Source organism: Aythya ferina, assembly GCF_964211825.1.
Source record: "Aythya ferina genome assembly, chromosome: 6".
Classification (NCBI taxonomy): domain Eukaryota; kingdom Metazoa; phylum Chordata; class Aves; order Anseriformes; family Anatidae; genus Aythya; species Aythya ferina.
In genome coordinates, this window is record NC_140303.1 from 2,819,732 (window position 1) to 2,843,680 (window position 23,949).

Below are 23,949 nucleotides of genomic sequence, written 5' to 3' on the forward strand. Positions count from 1 at the left end.
TCAGCATTTCCTTGTTTTTTGTAGGCTTCTTCATTACAAAATAAAATATTATTCTTCACATTGTAGAGCACCTCTCATTGCAACACACCCTGTGGACTGCAAACACACTCACAGAGCTGACAGAAGTTTCAGGACCGAGCACTGCGTAAGCACCAGAGCACTCGAGTGAGAGGCAGCATGCTGCTGCAGCCTCTTGTGCACAGCTGCCTCTTGTGCAGTACTCCTGAGGAAGGACATAGTGCTCAACTCCCCCTCACATCACAAGGGCTGCAGAACTGCTAACATACGTGGAGCACTGACAGAGCCTTAGTGTGAAATGTTTCCCCAGGAACTAACTTGCAGAGGACCTGAATTTCACTTATTTCAGACAGAAGGGCTTCAGCTTCTCATGACAGGAAAGAATTGAGAGGTTACAAGCTGTGCTGTGCTGCAGACCCATTACATCATTGACGCTTCAAGGGTTAGAAGCATCTCATACTAAAAAGTAACTGCATAACAAAAAAATTAGCAAGATTTAATAAAAAGCTAAAAAGATCATAAGACAAGATACAAAATTTACACCAGTATCAAAAAAGTGCGACTCCACTGGTGTCAATTTCCTGACTGAAGCACGTGCCAGACAAGTTATGACACTATCCACAGTCCCCTTTCACACAAAGACAAATATTAGCAAGTCAGAGATCTTCTACTGTAAAGCTGCTTGTCTGTTCAGCCCAATGTTTCCCCGATACACTACTGTTCAGAAGGTTATTTTACCTCTTTTAGGATAAAATATTTTTCACCATGTAAAATCTCATTGCGGCTACTATAATCAACTCTATGCCATGTTCTCTAGCCTTCTGACCCACCAGCAATCTGGTAATAAATCAGGATGTGTAGGTCAGTAAGGCACAAGAGAATGGATATTAAAGACACGTGTGCAGTTTTAGCAAGAGAACAAGTGAAAAACTTTTTGTTGAGCAACAAGAAAGCAATGGTAGTGGGGCAAACTTGCCTCGTGGATCTCAGCGAGCATAAGCTCCATGAGAATTGGTCTCACTATTAGACATATAAATCGGTGCAAGACTATCATTTCCATTAGATCCTTAACCATGTGGCCCCACCTGAGGAAGATCCTTATCTGTCACTCACTCCCATTACAGCCAGACAAACCCTGATCTTGTACTACCATTACACAGAAAAGATCTTCCCTGTAATCCCTACCCCGCCCCTTTCCTCTCACCTCACAAGCTTTCATTTCCACTGGGGTATCTAAACCTGGTGTCCTCTGAATGCCAGTGCTCCTTCTAGCCCCCAGGATCTTCCACTCTCACCAGGGTTCTTTCCAACCACCATCTTCTGCTCTCTTCACACAAAGACATCCAGGCACTCCTCTTACACAGCAGCTGCTCTAGTTCACATGCACTTCCCTCACTTTGCAGACTTCTTCAGGGCACCACTGACATATCCATCTCTTGTCCTACCCATTCTACAGCTCCATGCATGCAATACTCCACCTGATCTTCCAATTCCTTTCTGTGTTCTTGTCCTGATCTTTCAACCTGTCTGCCTCTATTGGCCAGATCTATCATCCATTCCTTTCTGGCTTCCACCATGTTTGTTACCAACGTAATTTCGCTGTTGTCAAAGAAGAAAACCCTCAAGTTCTTCAGGGATTTTCATGAGAAATATGTTTCCCTCTTCCAGTGCAGTAGCAAAGCAGTTGCTTTGGGAACCCTCAGGAGTTGTGGAAGCCTCTACACCCAAGCTCTGTGCAAGCACTCTTCCTCCATGCTATTGCACTCTTCATCAGCTCCAGAGCAAGGAACACAAGCTGTCATCCTAACACAAAAGCACAAATTCATGCCAATAGCTTAACAGACCAGCCAGCTCAAAACAATTTGCAGCCAGCACTAAGTTATTATTGGAAAACACAACTGCAAAAAAAGGCAACACTTTTTTCAGACTGAGTCTGAAAGATCACTAAATCAAATTCTGTATAGGCTAGTATTACTGCATAAGATAGTTATTCCCTCATCAATACAGTAAGGATGAGTCTCACAGTGATGACATTTTGAGACTTGTAAGTTTTTCCATGACTAGCATAAACCGCGGTCTCTGAACATATTTAGTGTTCATTTAGACTACTACCATACCAACACTGCACGTGTAGGGTTTTTCATGCCTTTAGTTATACTCACACAGGACACTCATTTAAACATTAAAAGTGGACGCCACACATTGGACATGTGTGTAAGCCAGTACATACTGAAAGCTTTTCTTATTTACACATTATGAAGTAATTCAGTCTGAAATGACCATTTCAGTACATGCTTGAGCTTAAGAGTCATCTGAAGCCCAAACACTTTCTTAGCAGTTTTATCTAAATTCATAAGGAAGTCTCAAGTTCTGATCTACCACCCCATTAGCTGCCAGCACACATCAGCCTTCAGCAGCAATAAAAAGCTGTGGGTTTCTCTGCACCATGGAGAGTACTCAGGCAGACATCCTAGTGTTGAAGCTTCAGGGCAAGCTGTGCACGTGCTAACACAAATCAACCAAGATCCAGAAGAGCTACCATTCTTGAGAAAAATCTAACACAAACACTATCTTTTGGTGGTGTTCCAGATAAGACTCAGAACACCTTGCACAGATTTTGAACAAGGATAAGACAACAAATACCAGGCTAACTGCCCTGAATGGCGGCGTGTGTTTATTTTGAAGTGCTGCCAGGCAGGTTGACCTCATCAGCACTAAAGGATAACAACTCAGTGAGACTGTACTTCTGATACAACAGTCATAACAGAGCTTCTTTAGCGCTAACTCAAAACATACCCACAACTTTCCAGGATAATCACATTTCCAAGAAATCATACTTACTGTCCACTTGGCCACACGCAGCACAAGCAAATGACTGCTCCACACCACTGAGGACACAGAACAGCATCAACCATCTCAAAAGAACACAGTTCATGGAAACATTGTGTTTAATTTACCTAACATTGGGGGGGGTGGGGAAGAAAAGGAACAGATCTTTCACCAACAAACATAAAACTAAAAAACATACCAGTTGACACACAACTGCAAGCAGCAGCAGCACGTTGGTATTCACAAACGCATGAAGCTTCTTTGAACTCTTACCTTTTCAATACTTGAAAGATTAGATTTACCAGTAATTTAAGCACTGGATACAGTACACAACCATACTCTTTTTTTCTTTTTCCAGTCAGCAAACCACTAGAGAGACTACTGAAAGGCCCATTATGAAGACCAATCACTATCCTTTTCTTGAACGACCACATGAAAATCAGTGACTATTCCACAATGGATTGAAAGGGCCTTTTGTCTGAAGGAAAAGGACAAGGAGTCACAAAGTATCGCAGATTCATTTGTAACTCATGCTTTTGAAGAAACTGTATAGCTTCAGTTAAAAGCAAACCAAGAAAAGAACTGGCTTTGAAAAACATTATGCCACAACCCTTTCCTACTATGTATATGCCAAGCATATTTTTTGGATTGCCTCTTTCATATTACTAAAAGATGGACAGGCATTCTATATTAGTTGTTTTAGAAGATAAATTGTAAATGCATGCAGAGTTTTGACTTTATTCCAAATCCCTAATTAGGGTCCACAGCACTATTTGCCTTGTCTAAACACAAAATCCCTGGAAACTTTTTTCAGTAAGAGATCTAGTATAAGTGTAATTGCACTGGGATAATAGCTGAAAGCATTGTGACTGTTGCTTAATAATCACTTGGTAATTGAGCAAATTTGCTATTACGTATGAAGTATGCAGTGGCTTCTTCACAAAAAAAAAAAAAAAAAGCATTTGACTCTTAACTAATTTTTAAGTTTGTTTCTGAAGTCTCTCGCAAAAAAGGTCAATTATGTCTGCTGACTTCTGAAAAGTAGGAAAATGTTTCACTTCTCTCCAGCCCCACTCACACTTTCAGTTATGAGGTTTTACATGCAAATGCACGCACACCCAAAATGGGATTTGCACACAGGGATTCATTATGGAGTTTCTAAATAAGCTTCACACAGACAAACTTTCAGCAGGAAAGACAGTGGAGGCTAATAAGCAAAACCTGATTTCTTCTAATCCATATCCAGAACTAGGGAAATTACTGCACTTTCCATTAAGAAACAAAAGTCACAACTGTCAGACTTGCCCTATTCACCCATCTGTTCCACCCACATACTGTGAAACTAAACAGTCAAAAATGTCAGTTTTCACTCTCCAGCATCCTAGAGTTCATATTCCTCGTGCTTCTACAACCCTTTCTGAAATGAAGCAATATATTTTGTGCACACTACTGGCCAAGACACCAGCTATGAACTGGATTTAGCTCTTCTGACCATCCTATCAAATCACATCAGGAAAGGAGTTGGGCTTTGGTGTATTACAAGATGGCATGACCTCCTGAGCTCAAGGTGCTCAGAAACAAACAGAGCAAAGAGGCATGAACTCTGCAGCCCCCTGCTAATCATTGAAGTTCAGGGACAAATTATTTGATATAGTAATGCTACACAATGATGCTTACAAGTAACTCTTAACAGGGGGAAGGTGATGGACTAAGATGCCAAAAGTCTAGACTAAAATAGACACTTTGTTATCAAAGTTAACTATTTTGCAACCCTTCATTTTTGTACATGAAGAAGAAAACTTGAACAGAAAACTCATGAACAATCTGGGGAAAGAAAAAAGGGCAGAAGGAAGGAGATAGAAACAGAAGGATAGGGAAAGCGCACAAAACTAATAAGGACATGGGAAAAAATAGTAACAGCAATAGGTATGAGGTCATATTCCCCCAGAGCAGCACAGACAATAAAATCCTTAATATTAACAAGTAAATTACAATTTACAATCACCTACAAGTTGTTTCTCTTCCCTTGATCTTTGTGCAAAGCCTCACTGCCTGAATCTTCTGCTCCAAACTGTTATGTAGCTTTATTTTTAAAATCCTCCAGTGCACAGTGAAAAGTAGAGTCTGACCTTTCCTTTGGATATGTATTGTTCCAAGGAAGTGCTTGAGGATTTTTTTATTTTTGTTTGTATTCTGCATGACTAACATTACTTAACATTGTGCAAAGACCTTTAAGACTTGAGCCCTGAAAACATACTGGAAAATACAGTCCCTAGAATGACAACGGAGGCAACACATGGGTGAAACAGAACACAAATATAATGATGTAGGGGAATTACCACCAAACACAGGTTAGCTGTAACTACTGACAGGCATGACTTTGGTACTTCCACCACTGCTAGGAGAGAACACAAAACATAAACACTCCTCAGGCCACTGGAATCTTGTGCTTTCTCTTAAAAGTAGACCCAAACCATAGGTTTCAGTTCTGGACAACTATGCCCTTAAAATTTCAGAAATGGTGAGAAGGTATCCTGACATAGTCCTGTTTCCCTTTCTTTGAGAAAGCATAGGTAAGAAAAAACTGATCTAGATTCAGACCCCAAGCTTCCTCAACATAGAAAGTACTTGGATATGCTTGTGTTCAACTTTTAGGCTTATTACTAAATGCTAAACAAAACAGACTCAAGTACATGTTCCTTCTCAGGGTCTATTAAGTTCAGAAGCAACCGCGTGGATAAGGACTGTGGAAGCAGACCCTTCAGTTAAGGGCAGTCCCATAAACACTTTGAAAGACATTTAATTTCCTTCATCTTAATCATAACACTTTTCTTATACAGTACAATTCTCAGAGTTGTGACCTCACCTTGTCTCATGCTTATACAGCACCTGACACAGTACAATCCTTATCTTGATTGGTGTGTCATTACATTTAACAGATCCTGCTGTTCTCCTAAATGGCCAAATTTTTTCAACTCCCTTAATGTAATTAGCAGAACACTCAAAACCCAGCAGCAGCATTCAGCTTCAGCAGGCTCTGATGGAGCCTCATAAAACTCAGCCCATTCTAACCTGGAAACCATTCCATGTTTACACAGTTTAACTGCATCCACAGAAACAATTGTGGCAGGACACAATGTCCTGCTCACAGCAGCTTAAAGACTCTAACTAGAGGTATTCAACAGGTTACCTCCCAGAAGGGCTTCTTGCATGGCTAGTGCAAGTATGTTCCTGGTTAGCCCTGGCATTTTAGATGCAACACTCCTTTCTGCTTTCAACGTAACAAAGTCTTTAGCTGGCGTTCCTTGAAAAATCACGTTTTGGACGGCATTTTATGTTTGCATCAGGAACCCAAAGAAACAGGAGAAAGATGCTTCATAATGTACACTGGTAATTCAAATAAAGAAGTTCACAGAAAGGAATTCCCACAGAAGACTATTAGTTGCCTTGAAGCACGTAAAGCGTTTGTACGTGTTCAAGCCGGAATCAACCAAACCAATGCAGGAGAATGTGACCTGGAATTAAAATGATGGAGTTTCTGAGGTACCTCTTGGCTCTCCTAAAGAAAACAAACCTAGTAGTAAAAGTGATTCAGACTACACGATGACAAGGCTGAGAAGGAAACTTACACTACTCATTTATAGCTCAGCAAAGGAAGCACTGCATAATGATAGAAAATAAAAAGACACTGCCAGCTCTTTCTGCTTACCAACAGATTCCACGCCTAATGATTAAGGTTTGCATTCACTATAAGAAAAACAACAATTATATATATATATGTGTATATTAAAAAAAAAAAAAAAAAAAAAAAAAAAGCCCTATCACCTCAGCGATCTTTTACTGCGGCGCAGAAAAATTAAATCCTTAAACGGGTGCAGGAACAGGAGCTGGGGCACGGCAGCCTTCGTCCCTACCTTGCAGCACAGTAGGTCGGGGCTCGCAGCGGCGCCCGCAGCCCGCACAGCACCGTGAGGCAACGCTTCAGGAGCAAAAGCGGCGCTGTCTCAGCGCGTTTGGCTGCGAAGCCAGGCGGGGATGAAGGGCTGCGCCGGCACAGCGCCAGCTCCCTGCCCGTTAATCATTTATGCCCAACGCTGTTACTGAACAGCCTGGAGCAGCGCAGCCCAGCAGGGCTCCAGCGGCGCCCGGCGGACAAGGGCGACCGACCGCGGGGCGGCTCCCCGGGCACCCTGGCCCAGGGCTTAGGAGCCGAGGGACCGGGGCCGCGCTCCCCGTGCCGCCGGAGGGGCGGGCCCGCCCGCCTCAGGGGCGCGAAGCGTTCGAGAAGCGACCGGCCTCCCCCGCCGCCACAGCGAACTCGCCGCAGGGCTCCTCACCCTCCCTGGCGTTCCGGGCAGGTGCCGAGCGGAGGGGAGGGGAGGGAGGGGAAAGGAAAGGAAGGGAAGGCAGGGCAGGGCAGGGCGGCGCCTTACCTCAGAGCCGCCGGGCCGCAGCGACGCCGTGCCGCCGCGGCAGAGGACGGGAGGGCGGCAGCGGGGCGCGGCGGTGGCAGGGCCGGCAGCCCGCCGGGAAACGCCCCTCGCCCCGCCCCGGGCCCGCCCCGACAACGGCCGCAACGGCCGCCCCACGGCCCAGCTCCCCTGTGGCGGGCCATGTGGGGAGGTGCGGCCGTGGAGCCCCCCGCCCAGCACGGCGAAGCGAGCGGCACCAACCGCTGCCAGCCCCTGAAGCTCCCCGGAGATAAAAATTAAAAAATACCTCCGTTTTTTTTTTTTTTTCAGGAATCGGTGTTTTAAAATACTGCCTAAAAGCACAAGTGCATAGTCTGGGTTGTTAACCCAATGGTAAAGGAGCAATAAATAACTATTCCCTTAAACACTAGAACATGCAGATACAGCTGCATGCTTGGAACTAAAGAAAACTACAGCAAATTTTCCATAAACAACTGTAATCTGGCTTTACTGTCAGTATTGGTGTCTCATACCATCACTGGTGGTATCCTTGACCTAAACACATACCATTTCTCATCTTTGCTAGCAATGTGAGCCCCAAGTGCTGGAAAATCATAGCGCTTCCTCTAAAAACCTTTACCTGCCTCTTTTCCTGTGAACGGAGAGGAGGCTTCCTTGGCTCTAACACACCTCTACTTTATCTTTCCACCCTCTGCAAGAAAATTAACTGCTTACACTGCCAAGCCCAGCTTGGAGGCAGCACTGGGTCCTCACTGTTTTCAGCCAAAGGTTCCCAGACCTCAGCATGGAAAATAACGCAAGGTGGGATTTGTCAAAAGCAAGGGCCCAACCCATCCTCCAAGCCAGGCGGTGTGCCTCCTCATGGCAGGTTGGTGGGCTGGCAGGGGACTAGCTCGGAATTACAGCACACAGTTCTTGGTGGTGGTGGTGTCCCAGGGAAACTCCCTTGACACCTTCTACTCTGCTTGGGTGCAGTTGCTTCATGCAGAGGATGGGTTTGCCCACCTCCTTCAGAGAGCTGGGCACAAATTAAATGCTCAGTGATATACAGTGTGGCCACAAGTTCAGAATTTACATTTCTTTTGGAATTGCATCTTCAAAACTGTTCAGATCTGCGGTAAATGTTTGTTTATTTTAAACAGCTTAACTTTGAATGTCCAGGTTTGCATTTGCACTCAGAATACTCTCACTGAAGTACCACTGACATTTATCAGCACCCTGAACTGTATGAATTTTGCCTGTGAGTTGTGGAAATGATTCTGAAGTTCAAGAAAATAGTGCATTATGTTCATAAAACAAGGGTGCTGCTGACCTTTCCACACAAAATAATAGATGTGAATCAAGGAGCTGAGACTCATCTAAAGGAACACAGTGGAAACACATAGGATGAAAGGCTCTGAAGGCTTTACAAATTATATTTGGATGGGAGAGAGGAGGGAGAAAGAGAATGTGGGAAAAAGAAGAATGAAAAAGGATCCTGCTGTTTAGCTCACGCATAAATTGTATGTGCTCAGTCAAAGGTCACTCCTTTTATTTTTTCATTAATTTCAATGCCAGTAGATGGTATATGAAGAACAACTTCACAACAGCCAGAAACAGTTTAGGTTTTTCCATGACAATGCAGTGGTCACAAAAACCCAAGTGGTAACTTCATTACGTATCTTTACTTTTGACTTTTTAAAAAGTAGTGGCTAAAAGAAAGTTAATCATTAGAAATGAACTATGTAAATTTATATAGAAAAGTTAAATAAAAATCAAATGGTCTACTTTTTTTGTATTTGCCAACAAAGTTTTTGTACCCCGTGTACATTGAAATTACTTCCTGTAACAATTCTTGGTTGTTTTTTTTGTGGTTTTGGGCGGGGAAATCCAACGCTGCTGGTGAGAAATGGTGTATTTGGACAGTACTGAGGATGGGGTGTCTAAGTACTAAACACAAGTGAGGAAAAAAACAAATAGGAAAACAAGGAATAAAAGCTTTGGGAAGTCCACAGGTGCATGCAAAAGCTGGCACAAGGAAATTACCACCCACAGCAACTGAAAGTAGAGGCCAGAATGAGAACAGAGAAGGAATCATGAATGCTCTGCAGTGAGGATTACAAACAACCACCTCAAACAAATTTTCAGGGAACAGGAGCCCTTCAACAGAGACTGATGCAACAGCTGCAAACTGCTTTTTGGGGACTAAAAAGCCAACACCAGAAGCTGATCTCCACACAAAAGTATCACAGATTATATACATCTGCGTTGAAGGTGTTTTAGCACTACTCTTACTAGTTTTCCAATTTTTGCAGCAAATGCGCAGATCTACATTGACTTGCGGTATATATGGCTGTATGCTGAGCCTACATTGTCTAAAAGAGGATTCCAGCTGCCCAGCACTTAGTTCTCATCTCCTGTTTATGCCAAATAGCAGTGTGAACATTATGGTCCACACATTACATCATTTGGCTCCTACATAAAGTTTATTCACAAATAAAAGTAGAATGATAGACAGTAGCAAACATCCCAGCAGGAACCTTTGGGCTCTGTTAGAAGCGAGGTGGCCTACTGGTCAGAGCTCTGACTTGGGATTTTGCATTAAATCCTCAGTTAGAATCACAGAAAATCCTCAGCTGGAACTGACCCACAAGGATCATCAAGTCCAACTCCTGCTTCCACAAAGGACCACCCAAAATTCAGACCATATGTCTGAGAGTGTTGTCCAAATGCCTACTGAACTTTGACAGGTATGGTGCCATAACTACTGCCCTGGGGCACCTGTTCCCATGCCTGAGGAATTATTAGGAATGAGGAATGTCTACAGCTACTGCCTCGTTGAGGTGCCCTTGCAATGTCTCTGGTGGAGTCGGGAAGCTGGAGCTTCTGGGTTATGTAGAGCAAGGACCTTATCCTTCCAACCCTGTAAACAACCCCCACACAGAGACTGGAAAGAAGGAGATAATTGGCTGCAATTGCTTGGATGGCTGAGGGGTGTTTGCAGACAAGGGGGAAGGGACTGAAAAGGCAGTGATCACTGATCCTGTGGCCTGAAAACTCTGATGGCTAGGGACAGTTATTAACACTGTCCTGATACCGTATGACAAAGGGATGTCCTGTTGATCAAGTGGCAAGCTATATGCACTGTGCCGTGTCCTAGAAAGTAGACCTGAGATTAGCAGCAAGAGCCAGGATAATATGGAGGGTCCAATATTAAGGGTAGCCTTGAGAAAACCACCAGGAAAGAACAGAACTATCACCTGATTATGCTAAAAGTAGAGTTAGTAATAAATGTATATTCATAAAATGTATATTCATGTAATGTTTTTTAAGTATGTGCTTCACAGAGATGAGGGGTGGACCAAAAGTGAGCCAGTCAGAGCAGTTTCTACTGCCTCTGCAAAAACATATTAAAGTGAGAGAAGACACGCAGAAGACGCAAGAGACGCCAGGGTAGTAGGGACATGAGAGCAGGACAAAAGCTAGGGGGAAAAAACAAACAAACAAACAAAAAGATAGAAAAACAACTATCTGCTCCTGCAAGAGCGGGAGCAAAACTAGCCACCTTGAGCATGAGCACAGAGAAAACTGAGGGTGAGGTACGACTGGAAGGGGACTGCAAACAGAGGAGGAACCACCATACACCGATCCCGGTCTCCCATACTGCCTTTGCCTCACTGAAAGGCAAAGGGACTGGGGAGCAGGAAAAGTATCTAGAAGGGATTTGAGTTGTGCCTCTACAAGTGTTTGATTTTTTTTCAATTTCAGAATCACTAATTAAAAGTTTGTTAATTGGGAAGAAATTTAATCAATTGAAATTCCCCTGGCACACAACTGTTTCTGGCTTGTAAGAGGGAGAAATTGATTCAACACAGAAATTTGGAAGTAAACTGATGCAATCACAGTAGTCTGGCAGAGGATCTAAGGGTAAAGACGTGGAAAATGGCAAATTACATAGCTCATGTTGTAAAGCAGTTGCTAATCTGGGGCATAAATATAACATGGCTCTTTTAAACCAGGAGAAGGGCTGATGATAACATTTTATCCTGACTTTAGTTAACTGCAGTGAAAATTTGCAATCTTAATGGAAAAAAAAAAAAAAAAAGTTTAAATAGAGGCACCAGAAGTGATTACCAGAGATAAGTCTTCGGGAGATAACTGTTTACATGCTCAGCTTCGGAGAGAGATGCCAAGCAATGAAAAGGCAGAAGGTCCTTTCAAGGACCTGTGTGGAGTCCTAAGGAGTGTTATATAGAAAAACGACACAGAAAGAGGAAAATGAAAATTCATTATAGCTACAGCAAATTCTGACAGTCAGTCACACTGGACCAAAATCCTAGAGGCTGGCTTCTTACATGTTATCAGCAGAAACCTGTATTCAGTATTTAGAAGAATTTTGTAAATAGAAAAGCTTCTGTGTTTGCACATGTGATCCCAAGCAAAACCAACAACAACAACAAACAAACAAAAACAAAAACAAAACAAAACAAAACAACAACAACAAAACAAACAAACAAACAAACAAAAAAACAAACAAGGAAGTTGGCTTTTTTGGCTCCCAAAGCTGTGGGTCAAATTTAGAAAAGATAATTTGCAACCCACACACAAGTTAGGCCATTATGTTTGCTCAGACAAGGCCTGAATTTGATTAAATGCTTATGCGCATGCAGACTATAAACTATATAAACAAAAATCTGTTTTGCAATGAGAATATTTATATCACAGATAAGTGAAACTGCTGCTCTGAGATCTCACATTTATTTGAAAATACAATGTCTTCAAGTGACTGTGACAAAGTATAATCTCTAAGAAAGTTTTTCTTTTTTTTTTTTTTAAAGATTGGGAGCATTTTCTGAAAACAATGCAGCAGTATCTTTTGGTGTCCAGTGTTTCAGAGTGAGTGGACTTGAACAGGGTGGTAAACACTTAAGAATGAAGTTCAAAAACAAACAAAAAGGAGCCTTGAGCACACTCTTGTATTAAATGGGAAAGAAGTGAGGGAAAGCTTGGCAGAAATCAGCATAATAGTAGGCTTATTGTTGAATCTGAAAGCTTCATTTTCCAACAGTGTCCCTTTTCTGGGAAGCTGCACAACCATTCTGAAAACACTTTCTATAGAGATGATAAATCTATGGTGGAGATTTATGCACATTCAGATTAAGTCAGGAAATCAGTCATGAAAAGGTAATTAAACAGAGACAAAAACCTAGAGGAAAAATTACTATCCCCGCCCCCAAAGCAAACACAGCTAACAATACGCTATGATATATAGGTGCCGCTTTTGCTCATATTCTTGCTCATGCCATGTATAGGGCGAGCAACCTCATCCTGGTTCCTCACTGCAGTTCTCAGGACTCCAGACAAGGGCACTCTGCACAGCAGCAGATTCTTGGCAGTGTGTGAACAGACTGGACTTGGTATCTTTGGTCTTTTTTTTTTTTTTTTTTTTTTTTTTTTTTTTTTTGGGGGGGGGGGGCACAAGTTCTTAATTGATAAGAAAAGGCATACAAAGAAAAAAATGTTCTGTAGCTCTAGATGGAATTGTCTGAGACCATAGTCTTCCTGGTCCTGTGGGGATATCCAAACAGGAGGGAAAAGAAACAGAAACAGCTCCGTGACACTAGTTGACCCCCCAAATAGCTGGGGTTTGCTGGAATAGTTTCTGATAATGGCTTGCAGTCCCAGGACACAGGTGCTGTGTCAGTTTAAATGCTCATCTTCTGATGAGTTCCACCATGCACTCCGGGTGCTGATGTGCACTCTCTAAGGGAACAACTGGAGAGGAACTTCCTTTAGTTAGCAGCAGTGGTAGAGTTTTGCTCTGTGGTTGGGCTAGACCCTGACAGTCTCACTATTTAGCTTTAAGCATTCAACTTGGGTGCCTAAGTGAGAAGCCTCAGTACCCTAGATTGTCGTGGAAGCAGCGGTGTCCCACTGACTCTACAGGAGCCTTCAGCCCTGTAAGCACCAGAGTTAGGCACCTTAAGTTACACTGCTAAAAACCTCAATGCAGGGATGACCTAAACATTCAGTGTTACTTCTGTTACTTTCCTGGAGCACTTGACTACGAGGAAAACTGCTCACAGTAACTCAGATGCCACTGCATGTACTCCAGGAGCTTACTGCTTTGTTCCAAAAGGGCTTGGCCTACCCCTAAAGCTCCAGCTAGAAAAGAACAGGGGACATCCATTTCCTAGTAACACTACTGTATTGCTGTCCTCTATCTGGACTTGAGACTGTGAGTAGAAAATCTGATTGTTCATATGGTAGATGAGAGCATTAGAACATTACAGTCTCCATTTTAGAGCAAACAGCTCAGTCTGTCCAGGCACAAATAAGTGAGGTGCTGTGGGAGCTGACTGTTTTGACACAGAGGTGACTCTTTCCCTTTCAGCTTGACAAAATGCACAGCCAACTCAAGAGTGTTAATGGTAAAGCAAACACATGGACTAAACAAAATTTAGTAAAAAAAGTCCTTCTGTTTCACATCACTGCAACTCCTAAACATGCAAAGTGAGTATTGCATCATAGACCACTGAGCAAACTACTCCAGCTTTGAAGACATGGTATATAAATGCTGTAGCTCTGTGAAAATCTTTAACTTGTGTATCAGGACTTTTTAATTAATACATACATTTGTTAAATCTTATCTTAATTCTCTGAAGTGGCTTGAGGCCTGGTGCCTGACAGATCTCACATGGGAGCTAAAGGCAGAAGCCAATGAAAAAAACGTGACATCTAAAAGATATAATGTTTCCAAATTTTTCAATGCAAGATGATCTATAGAAGAAACTATTTACAATCCTTCCTCCCATACAACTGGACAAAACAACAAGTTCTGCAAGAAGTAAGAAGTATGGCAATTCTGATTCCTACATAAGAGTTCTGTTCTAGCAGGTGTACAAAATGGTACATTAGCCCTTACCCTCCCTTTTCTGCTAAAAAGCATGATTTACAAAAGTTGGAAGTTTTTACCGCAGGGGCTATTTTACTAAAGTATTCCATTGCCAGCTTGGAGATGTATGGGATTTTAACTGACACATTAGTAGGAAATGAATGTGTGTAACGGGGAAACACAAAGTAGTGACTCCACTTGAGGACTGGCTTTGCATACAGATATTAATCGGGTCTCTTTCACATAAAAAAAAAAAAAAAAAAAAAAAAAAGTAATCTGCACAAGATAATCCTAGCCAGAAGGAAAAAGTGACGATCAAAGATATTCAGTGCTTTGGAGTGTGGTTTCAGCTCAGGAAATTGAACATGAAACTTATCTGGGAAGCAATACTAATAATGGAAGTGGCACATTTAAATAATGATTTGACTACTGCAGTCATGAGTTTGAGGAGTTTAGTGGTTCAGGCTATTGTTGACACAGTGATATGTCTGATGTAGTATTTAAAGAAAGGTTGACCAACAGGTGGAAACATATAATTAAGTTGTAAAAAAAAAAAGAAAACAAACCAACAACAAATGCAAGGATTAGAGTACTAGTGTTGCTACACAATGGGCAATGAATTAAAGGAAAATGGTAAAAAATTAGTAATGTAATAATGTCAGAAAGAACTACAAGGTGTTAAAAAAAGACAAGGGGAAACAAGGTTTTATCAATAAACAGTATTCTTCAGAAGTACAATGATCATGACAGAAAATGTCAGCAGTGTGATCCAGAAACGACCAAGGTCACTTAAGGCAACACAGATTTTGAGCCTGTCTCTGAAGAGACTCAAGTGAAGCTGAACAGGTAGAGTCCTCAAAAATAAAGTGTCCCCACACCTCTGAGCAACAGAAAAACAGTACCTCTATTTAAAAGTAAGGGAGTCCCACCTCAGAAAGTGCCTCAAAGACATCTGCATAGAAAATCTGTGTGAGAACCAAAGGCTGAACACAGGATCCTACCTTGTATTCAATACTGCTGAAAGTTACGCAGTATTGAATTTGCTTAGCACAGCACTCTTAGAACAAGCATTTGCAGGAGTAAAACACGGCTAGAGCAAAACAGAGATGCCTTACCCAGGGTAAATCTGCCCCAAAGCAAAATCAAGTCATCTGAGGGAAAAAAAGAGTTATTGGAAGGCGAAGGAAAAGGGCTTCTTGCCCTATCCACAATCTACCCCAGAAGGTTTAGTGGTATCACCATACCTGGTGGTACTGTGAAGCCTTTGCCTTTGTGGGTGTAGGAGCATCATGAAAGATTTGGATGGATTTGGATGGTCTTTTCTCTCCAACAGTGGGTGTAGTTTGTTCCAAGTTTGCCTTGGAGGAAACAGTTACCTGAATGACCTGATCCCTCCTGTAAAACTCGTCATGTCATGTGAGTTTACCCTGCTGCATTTGCCACACAATAACAAAGTATTTAGCTATTTCTCCCCACTATGTCACAACACTAGATAATCTGTGTTTTGTCTACAGCAAAGTAAGAGTTAATCACCCAGCAGAAACAGGGAGAAAGAGAGAAAGTGAGCCAGAAGGAGACATAAGGAAGCTGCAAGCTGCAGCATTTATGTCATTCAATTCCCAGCTTTAAATACGCCCTTTGAAGTGGAACAGGTTTTTTTTTTTAATGTTAAAAGAAACTGCTTTTCAGTATGAATGATTGTTCATGGTTGCAAAAATGACTCCACTTGAACTCTAAACTGGATATTCAGTATCAAAAAAAATACTGGAAAATTTATGTGCAGACCCCCAACATTCCCACAGCTCCCATGCTGCATTCAACACTTATTAGTGGCAGCAGTAGCATTATAGTAACAGCTGACAGTGTTTTGCAGTCATAGTTTAGAAACTTTATCTTGATCCCCACAAACCATGGGATCGGTGGTATAACTCCACAACTAACAAGTCTGACTTAACTACAGAAAAAAAATAATGTACCACCTTTGTGAACTTCACTTGTCAACAAGATCTTTAAGAACTACAGATGAGAACATGCCTTTGTCAACAAATAAATGCTGTGACTGCCAAGCTGAGTTTCAAAGCAGTCACCATTCTTCTGCCTCCTACACCTCACAGAATTAGACTAAGTGGAAATGCAAATAACTTTCTCTAAGTTAAGTAAGTCTGCATAAATTCCATACCTGAGACACCTGAATAGATTTGGCAACTTCTCAAATCAAATCCACATAATCTATTATTTTATTAAAAACAGAAAATTGAACAATAGGAGGCATGTCTAACAGACCTCTCAAAATGATGGGTAATGTCCACAGGGAACAATGGGAGGACTTCACTGTTCTTTTTCTCCTATGTAGATCTTGCTTCATTACTTAAAGGGTTCACCCTTGTTGCCTATGAGATCTCCAGGACTCTGGAGATTTGTTAAATCTGTGTCAGAATTGCTGAAGTTTTATCTTCCAAATGAGAAATAAGAGGTTTGTGTGTATAGTACATTAACAAATGATGAAGAGGACCACACCAAATGCCTGCTGTGTATTTGTGTTTCTGTAAGCAAGAGATATAAATTACGGATTGCAAACTTTGTGTGATACCAAGCCCTAAGTCCAAGAAGTATTGAACTGTACTGAAGCAGGCTAGGAAGTAATTAACTTCAACTAAATTATGTAATGGAATAAGCTGCATTTTCAGAAACAAAACCCCAAACAAGAGAAGCAATGAGAAGGAGAAAAAAAAAAAAAAAAAAGAGAGAGAGAGAGAAAAGAGAGGTTTATAAATATTTCTTCAAAAATATCTCTATGAAAGGATAAAACACCAGATTTAGAATAAAATCTAAGGTAGAACTTTGAGGTACAGTAAAATGCAGTTCTGGTACTTGTTCCAGGAATACCATCAATAGGCTACAATCACTTCATCAAAGTGTTGTGATTAACAAGATAGAAAGCTGCACAGTGGTCAAGTAAGATGAAATGTTAGCAGTTTTCCAGATTGTGGGTTCAGGAAGAAATCATTTGTCATGTTCAGCATTGCTATTGCAAAGCTGCTCTGAGATCAAAATCCTGATTGTAATCCATCAAACCAATAACCACAGCAAGTCAAATGGCTGAGCAATTGTGATGACAGAGCTGGCTGCAGGGATGCTGCTAGGAATTAATATGTGAAGCTGCTGTCAGCGCGTAGAAATCTTTGGATGAAGGGGAAAACAGCATGATAGCGGCTAATAACAGTAATACTGGAATCATATCAAAACAGATATTGAAAACAAACCCAATTGTGTCACTGATTTTTGAAGGAGAAATATTTAGGCTTGCTGCTTACAATTTGAACAAGAGGTGTGCAGACCTCTGCACATCTCTTCACCTGGTATGGGCAGAACAACAAATTTCCATTCCCAGTCCATACAGAGCAATGTGAGCAATTGCCTCATCTCTGCTTTGCCGCTACTGCTTTCACAGGAACTAGCCAGTGGCAGATACAGTCACAAGGTGATGTTCAGGATGGGAGTGCCCGGCAGAAGAATCAGCCTGCTGGGCAGTTCAAACTAACTAGAAACTGCCTTTGCAGGTGGACAATAAGAATACCAGTGTCATGCAAAGTTGATTTTGCTTGGGGCCACTGCTAGCACCTGGGCTCCATCTTGCCTCCTAGACAGGGTGTGAGAGAACTACTTGAATCATCGTTGCAAAAGCCATCTGGCACTTTTGCCTCCATGAAAACAGGATCAATGCAGCACTCACCATGATTCTCTGGGCAAACCCTGCTTAGCTTTGTGAGAGATATCCTGTAGCCAGTAAGTTAGGCTCAGGCGAGGGTCTCAGTGAAGTAGTAATTTATTCATGATTGCAATGGCGGGCACCCCACAAGCAGGAGCATGCCTACTAGTCACACAGTACAGTTTGTATACTTTATTTCTCAATGACCCGGACCCTTCCCTATTTCCCCACTGAGTTGGTAATCCAGTCACAACCTATCTGATGATTCACAGACAATGCATGGCCTTCAGTTGCCGGCCTGTTAAATTTCAAATTTCTTTTGAGTTTTTTACTACTTGAAGTGGTAATGTTTCTTCACTCATCTGACTTGACTTGACACCATGATCTTCACCTAATTGCTCTAAGAAGTCTGGTTGTCTGCATTTTACAAGGTCACCTGCTAAGTTTTCTTATCACTGCAAGCATATCTTGATACCACATTCCTTACCTTTAAACAATGTAACTCTGCAAAAACAACATTTTTATTCCCACAGTTTACCCCCACCTCAAAGAAGTCTTCAGTATGACAGGAATCCAGAAACAGTAATCCCCTCTTTAGTTTCTGTTTCCTGTTCCCTTTGTCACTTTCACGCTTTATCTCCATTCCATGGTACTCTCGCTTTAGTGTACCTTTTTTTCTCCCCATCTAAATATAGCAACTCTTCAGCCTTTTTGTCTCTGCTTCAACCTTGGCTGCCTTTAATGGATCCTGCATGAAATTAGGCCTAGTTTCCATTCTAATCAACTTTAGTGACTTATGCTTTTAATTAGACCTTTAATATTCCTCCAGTTTGCATAGATGGTGCATTATAAAGAGCCCTTCCCAAGTGTCATTGTGGTTTCAACTTGAGAGGAAAAAACATTTCACAAATAGTATTTTAACAAATGGAAATATAAGCAATTTATCACAAGCTATTATGATTTTATTCTCTCCAGCTGGAGCAGCAGATGTGTTAATATATTTTTCCAGTTGAAATAGCACCATGTGATTTATTATTCCATATGGAGTAGGGGTCCAACAAGCCCCTGCTTGGACATAAACTCCATGGGATTCTCAACATCCTGTAAATTGCTGGATCTGAGTAACCCCTCTCCAAAACCACAGTGGGTCTTCTGCCTTGCATGCACAGATTTAACAGGTTAATTGAACAAATTAGGCTCACTTCAATAGCCCCTTTGTGTTCAAGATCTGATCCACAGAAGAGCTCTGGAAGTTTAAAGCTAAGTGCTTTAAACTTCCAGATAAGTGCTTTAGATAAGTGCTAAGTATTACTGGGTCACATTTTGAGGTTCAGGATCAGTTGTTACTTAATGTTTATTCAGGCAAACTTCCACCAAAGTGGAGCACTGAATCAAAAACAAACAAACAAACAAAACAAACAAACAAAAACCACAGTAAGAACCTCAGAATTTCATCCATTATTAATCATTTGAAGTATCAATCAAATGTAATGCTCTCTGACTTTTTTTACTCTTGTCTGATTAAATATCATTACAAATAAAAGGTATTCAACCCTTACTTAAAAAGTGTGATTTACTGCCAGCCAACCTGCTCATCTCTAGTGGAGTGAACTGGGAAGTTTCTATGAGGGTTCTTGAAACAATCTTTCATTACAGTTACAATTACTGTCAGTTCTTGACTGTATTTCACAGAATCACAGAATCACAGAATTTCTAGGTTGGAAGAGACCTCAAGGTCATCGAGTCCAACCTCCAACCTAACGCTAACAGCCCTCCACTAAACCATATCCCTAACATTGTTATATAAATATATATATATATATATGTTATATATAAATAACATATATAACATATATATGTTATATATATATATAAATATATATATATATAAATATATATATATAAATATATATATATATAAATATATATATAAATATATATATAAATATATATATATAAATAACATATATATTTTATATATAACATATATATATGTTATATATAAAATATAACATATATATATATATGTTATATATAATATATAAATATTGTTATATTTAACAATAATTACCATGATCACTCCATAAATGAACATATCCTAAGAACATTAACTAAGCAGAGATGAGGTATACACACATATAAATATATGTGTGTATACCAGCAACATTTTTAAGGTGTCACTGAGATCCTTTCCCATCATATCAGATACAGCACTGCCATTAAATATACTCAAGTGGTTTAAAGCAATGAGATATTTCTTTGTATTGATATGAGTAGTTCTCTTATTTCCTATTTCCTTTACAATTTGTTTATCAAGGTATTTGTTTCCTACTTGTTATTTGGAATTGATTGAATTTAGAGACAAGCAAGACACTAAAATTTTGAACCTTTCTAAACCATTTAATCCCATGAAAATAATAAAGATAAATTCATGGAGCCACTGGCATTATTGCCACCGGGATTTTACTCTGTGTGTGCTTGAAACCTCGCAGTTTGCTGCACAAAGACTAAAGGTATATTTGACAGCCTTGTGGTTTTCAGAAATTATTTGCTTGGTAAGGTAAAGTACATGTATGCTACATACTCATTTCTAGATTTTAAAGATGCAAAGACTTGCTCATGTCAGCTGAGGAAGTGACTTTTCAGCCAGAAAAAGAGTGCCTGAAGTTTTTAATGTCAGTGGTACAAGCTCAGGTCACAGGTCCATCTCTCAGTCACAGTCAGTAACTGATGGTTAAGAAAGCACATGATGAGAGAGCAAGAGTGAGGTGCTTTTCAAAATAAATAAATAAATAAATAAATAAATAAATAAATAAACTTTTCAGTTTCCAGAAATTTTCAGCTTAGGCACATTTTTTTTTCTGGTATGATAGAAATGACTATGAGCAAGATCTTAATGCTTCAGAGTTTGAACACAGGAAATGACAAACCATACCTGAGCGTTTAACTTTATACAGGTGACAACTCACAAAGTCCAAAAAGTTGCCTGGGTCAAGGCCAGACTCCTATACCCCTTGTAGAACTGAAAAATTAAAGGTTGAGAGACAATGAGAAGACAGGCATGTTTTTCAATCTTGGCTGATTTTGCTCTGAGGTTGCCAGAGGATGAAAGAAGGCAAACCTAGATTGTGTTACATTCTCACTGTTTACAAAACACATCTTTACCCAAAGGTGTATTCTGGAGAAATACTGAGCCAAACTCTGGAGATCTTATTTCATTCAACTTTTGAAGATCTCAGAAGAACTTTAACAAAGTTTTACACAGGTATTATAATATTTGGTCTATGGTAAATAAAATGTATGGGGAAAACATTCTCTGTCCAATCCATGGAAAGGAAATAACCCAGCTTCTTAGATCAAATCTAACTCCTTTGAAGGCAAGTGACTCTAATAGGGGATAAGCTGATCCCTAATTCTTGAACATACAAAATATTTAATAATGAATAATAAGCTGTTGCATTGTTTTTTTTTTGGAATTCAGATTAGAAGGACAAGAAGTTTGAGGCTCAGAATATTCTGCATACAAGAAAATACCTGTTTTTAAAACCACCGGTAAAATGAATCAGAAAAATTGTTGCTCTGAGTATGAGATAAATGAATGGGAGAAATGCTTTTCTATTTCAACCTAAAATATGGACAGACAAAAATAAAGAAAAAAAAAATACAACTATTACATATCCAAATTCCAGAGAAAGAGATGAATATGAGTGTTTTTTTTTTTTTTTTTTTTTCTCTCATATGCAAAGCAGAAATATTTCATAACAATTTGCTATACATATATAAAACATGGTATTCTCCCATTTTTCTTCCCCCTAAAATGAAACCCCAATATAGCAGAGGGGGTTCTAATCCAGGTCTGCTATTTATCTACTGAGAATGCTCCTTAAAAGAGACAGTGTGCTGCAAACAAACAGTCCAGCTTAAAAAGCCAAAGGATGTAAATCAAATGCAGAGCAACTTTCAGCACATTTCAATGAAAGCAACTTGTATCAGTATGAAGTTCTTTCCATCTACAAAATCCTTGTCCTGACAATCTTTTGTTTTGCTTTAACAAAAGCTGGCACATTTGCCACTTGCACAAACGAGAGAACTTCCTATTTGCTACATAGGAACTGAAACAAGAACTCACATATGCACATCAGCATATGCACTATCTGAAACACTGGGAAATTACATCAAAATAACTCTGAGCATAATCTAAACAGGCTCAGCACTGTCTACATCAAAATCATGATGTGAGCACAGTCAAAACTATGAGATTGCCTTCAGATCATAATACCTTTTAAAAATAATTTGTTTACCTTTGATTTTGCTTTTTGAAACTTCACTGTGATTCACAGTACCACCACAACAAATAAAAATGCTAGTTTAGAAAAATCAGAAGCAGTATTTTCACTTGATCAGATGCTGCCAGGAGCTGGAACTTGAATAACAATACAATATATTGCAAATGTCAAAATCAATTGCAAGAATGAATTGTGACAAAATTTCAGGAAAAAATCAGCTGAACAACAACAAAGAAATGAATATCTCAAGCTATTTTTTTCCAACCAGATTTGGGATAGGAAATTTCTTGATGTCTATTCTGTAATGCACCTTCCACACTTAAGACAACATACAAAAACTATGCACAGGATCAATAGCAGCTTTGAATTATAAACATTTTAAAGTGACTGGAACATTTCATTTTCTCATAAGGGTGATGAAATTTGAAACAAACCTAAATGTTTGCTCCTCAGAGAGAAGCCCAGGGAGTAGCTCAAAATCATGGATGCTGAGGAATGAAGAACAGATTGCCTCTTTGCAAATTCCCTGAATACAGTATCTTTCAGTCAATGCAGGAGAATGGTGCAAATTCTATGACTATTTTCAATTTATGTAAAATGGAACAAATCTTTCTAACCTAAAAGTATAAAATGAAAGTAAAAGGCAGAAAAGCTGCAGAGAAGTTCATAACTGACCTGAGAACAAGGAATCAACCGTTGCTTTGAGAGCTAACGAGAACATCTGAAGCTGGGAAAGGAGAACTTGGCAGAGCAATAGGTATGAGTAGGTCAGTGCGAGGCTTGGGCTGTTCTCACAGGCAAATAAAGGTTACAAATAGTTCTTGGTACTGTGAATTAGAGAGTGAAATTGGTATCTAGCTGCTAAAACCAGTAATCTGAAAGAACTGCTGCGCAAAGATGACCATGGATGTTGGCTGTCCATTTAAATAAAGGCATTGAGAAACTAAAGGAATTAAGTGGGTTCCAGTCATGGGGAAATATGAAAGTACAGACAAAAGTTAGTTGCTTACAAACGCCCCAAGAAAAATGAGGATATGCAATCTACGCAAGAAAACAAAGTCTAGAGCTAGACATTATGCATGTCATCGTGATTAAAAACAGACACACCTTGTCTGGTAGCAAACTTGAATGGGGACGCAGCATCACCACAGAATCTCATAATAATGATTTTTACAAGTAGCATAGCGTGAGCATATTCTCTATGGCTGTAAGCCCAAGCCAAGCCACAGGCCTGCGTCTGTTTTAAAGGAGATCATTTGTAGATACTGGACAGATAAGCAACCATAAAGGAGACAGATTTAAGAGACATTTGGGGACTAAATAAAACTAAGGGAGGTACTAGTAACCCTTTCTACTGGCCCTAAACAAACAGTTTTGAAGCAGCTATGAAGAGCTATCACATACACCAAGAAGAAAGGAAGCCAGTTTGAGCAAAACTAATTTGGCTGCTAACATAAGAAAATAGAAGCCCCAGCGTGCTAGAGGAAAACAGTATAGAAACATAAATATGGCAAGTGAATAGGCCAAGGAATCACAGCAGCAATGAGATGTGGTTATCACCTATGGAAAACTGAGCGTTCAATGCCTTTGCAGCAAGAAAATTATCCCAAATGAAACAGGAAATTGTAAACTCAGATACACAAACTAAAATAAAAAGCACTATGATTCAGGGCTGTATTTAGTCTGGCTGGGATGGAGTTAACTTTCTTCATAGCAGCCCATCCGGTGCTGTGCTTTGGGTTTATGGCTAGAAGAGTGCTGATAACACAGTACTGTTTGGGCTGTTGCTTGCATTGTCAG

General features: G+C 40.3%; 1 protein-coding gene across 5 annotated transcripts in view; it reads right to left on the reverse strand.

The window, feature by feature from the left end:
• SPATS2L (spermatogenesis associated serine rich 2 like) overlaps nucleotides 1–23,949 on the reverse strand; it is a 146,299-nt gene that overhangs the window by 75,197 nt on the left and 47,153 nt on the right. Inside the window, exon 1 of one of the 5 annotated variants that reach the window (XM_084523495.1) lies at nucleotides 7,281–7,395. The exons of 1 other annotated variant lie outside the window; for it this stretch is intronic. The gene's annotated coding sequence lies outside the window, so the exon portion shown is untranslated. Of the gene's footprint in view, nucleotides 1–6,761; nucleotides 6,899–7,280; nucleotides 7,396–23,949 lie in introns of those variants that run through there. 3 more of the 5 variants (XM_084523489.1, XM_084523491.1, XM_084523494.1) reach the window with 3 other exon arrangements.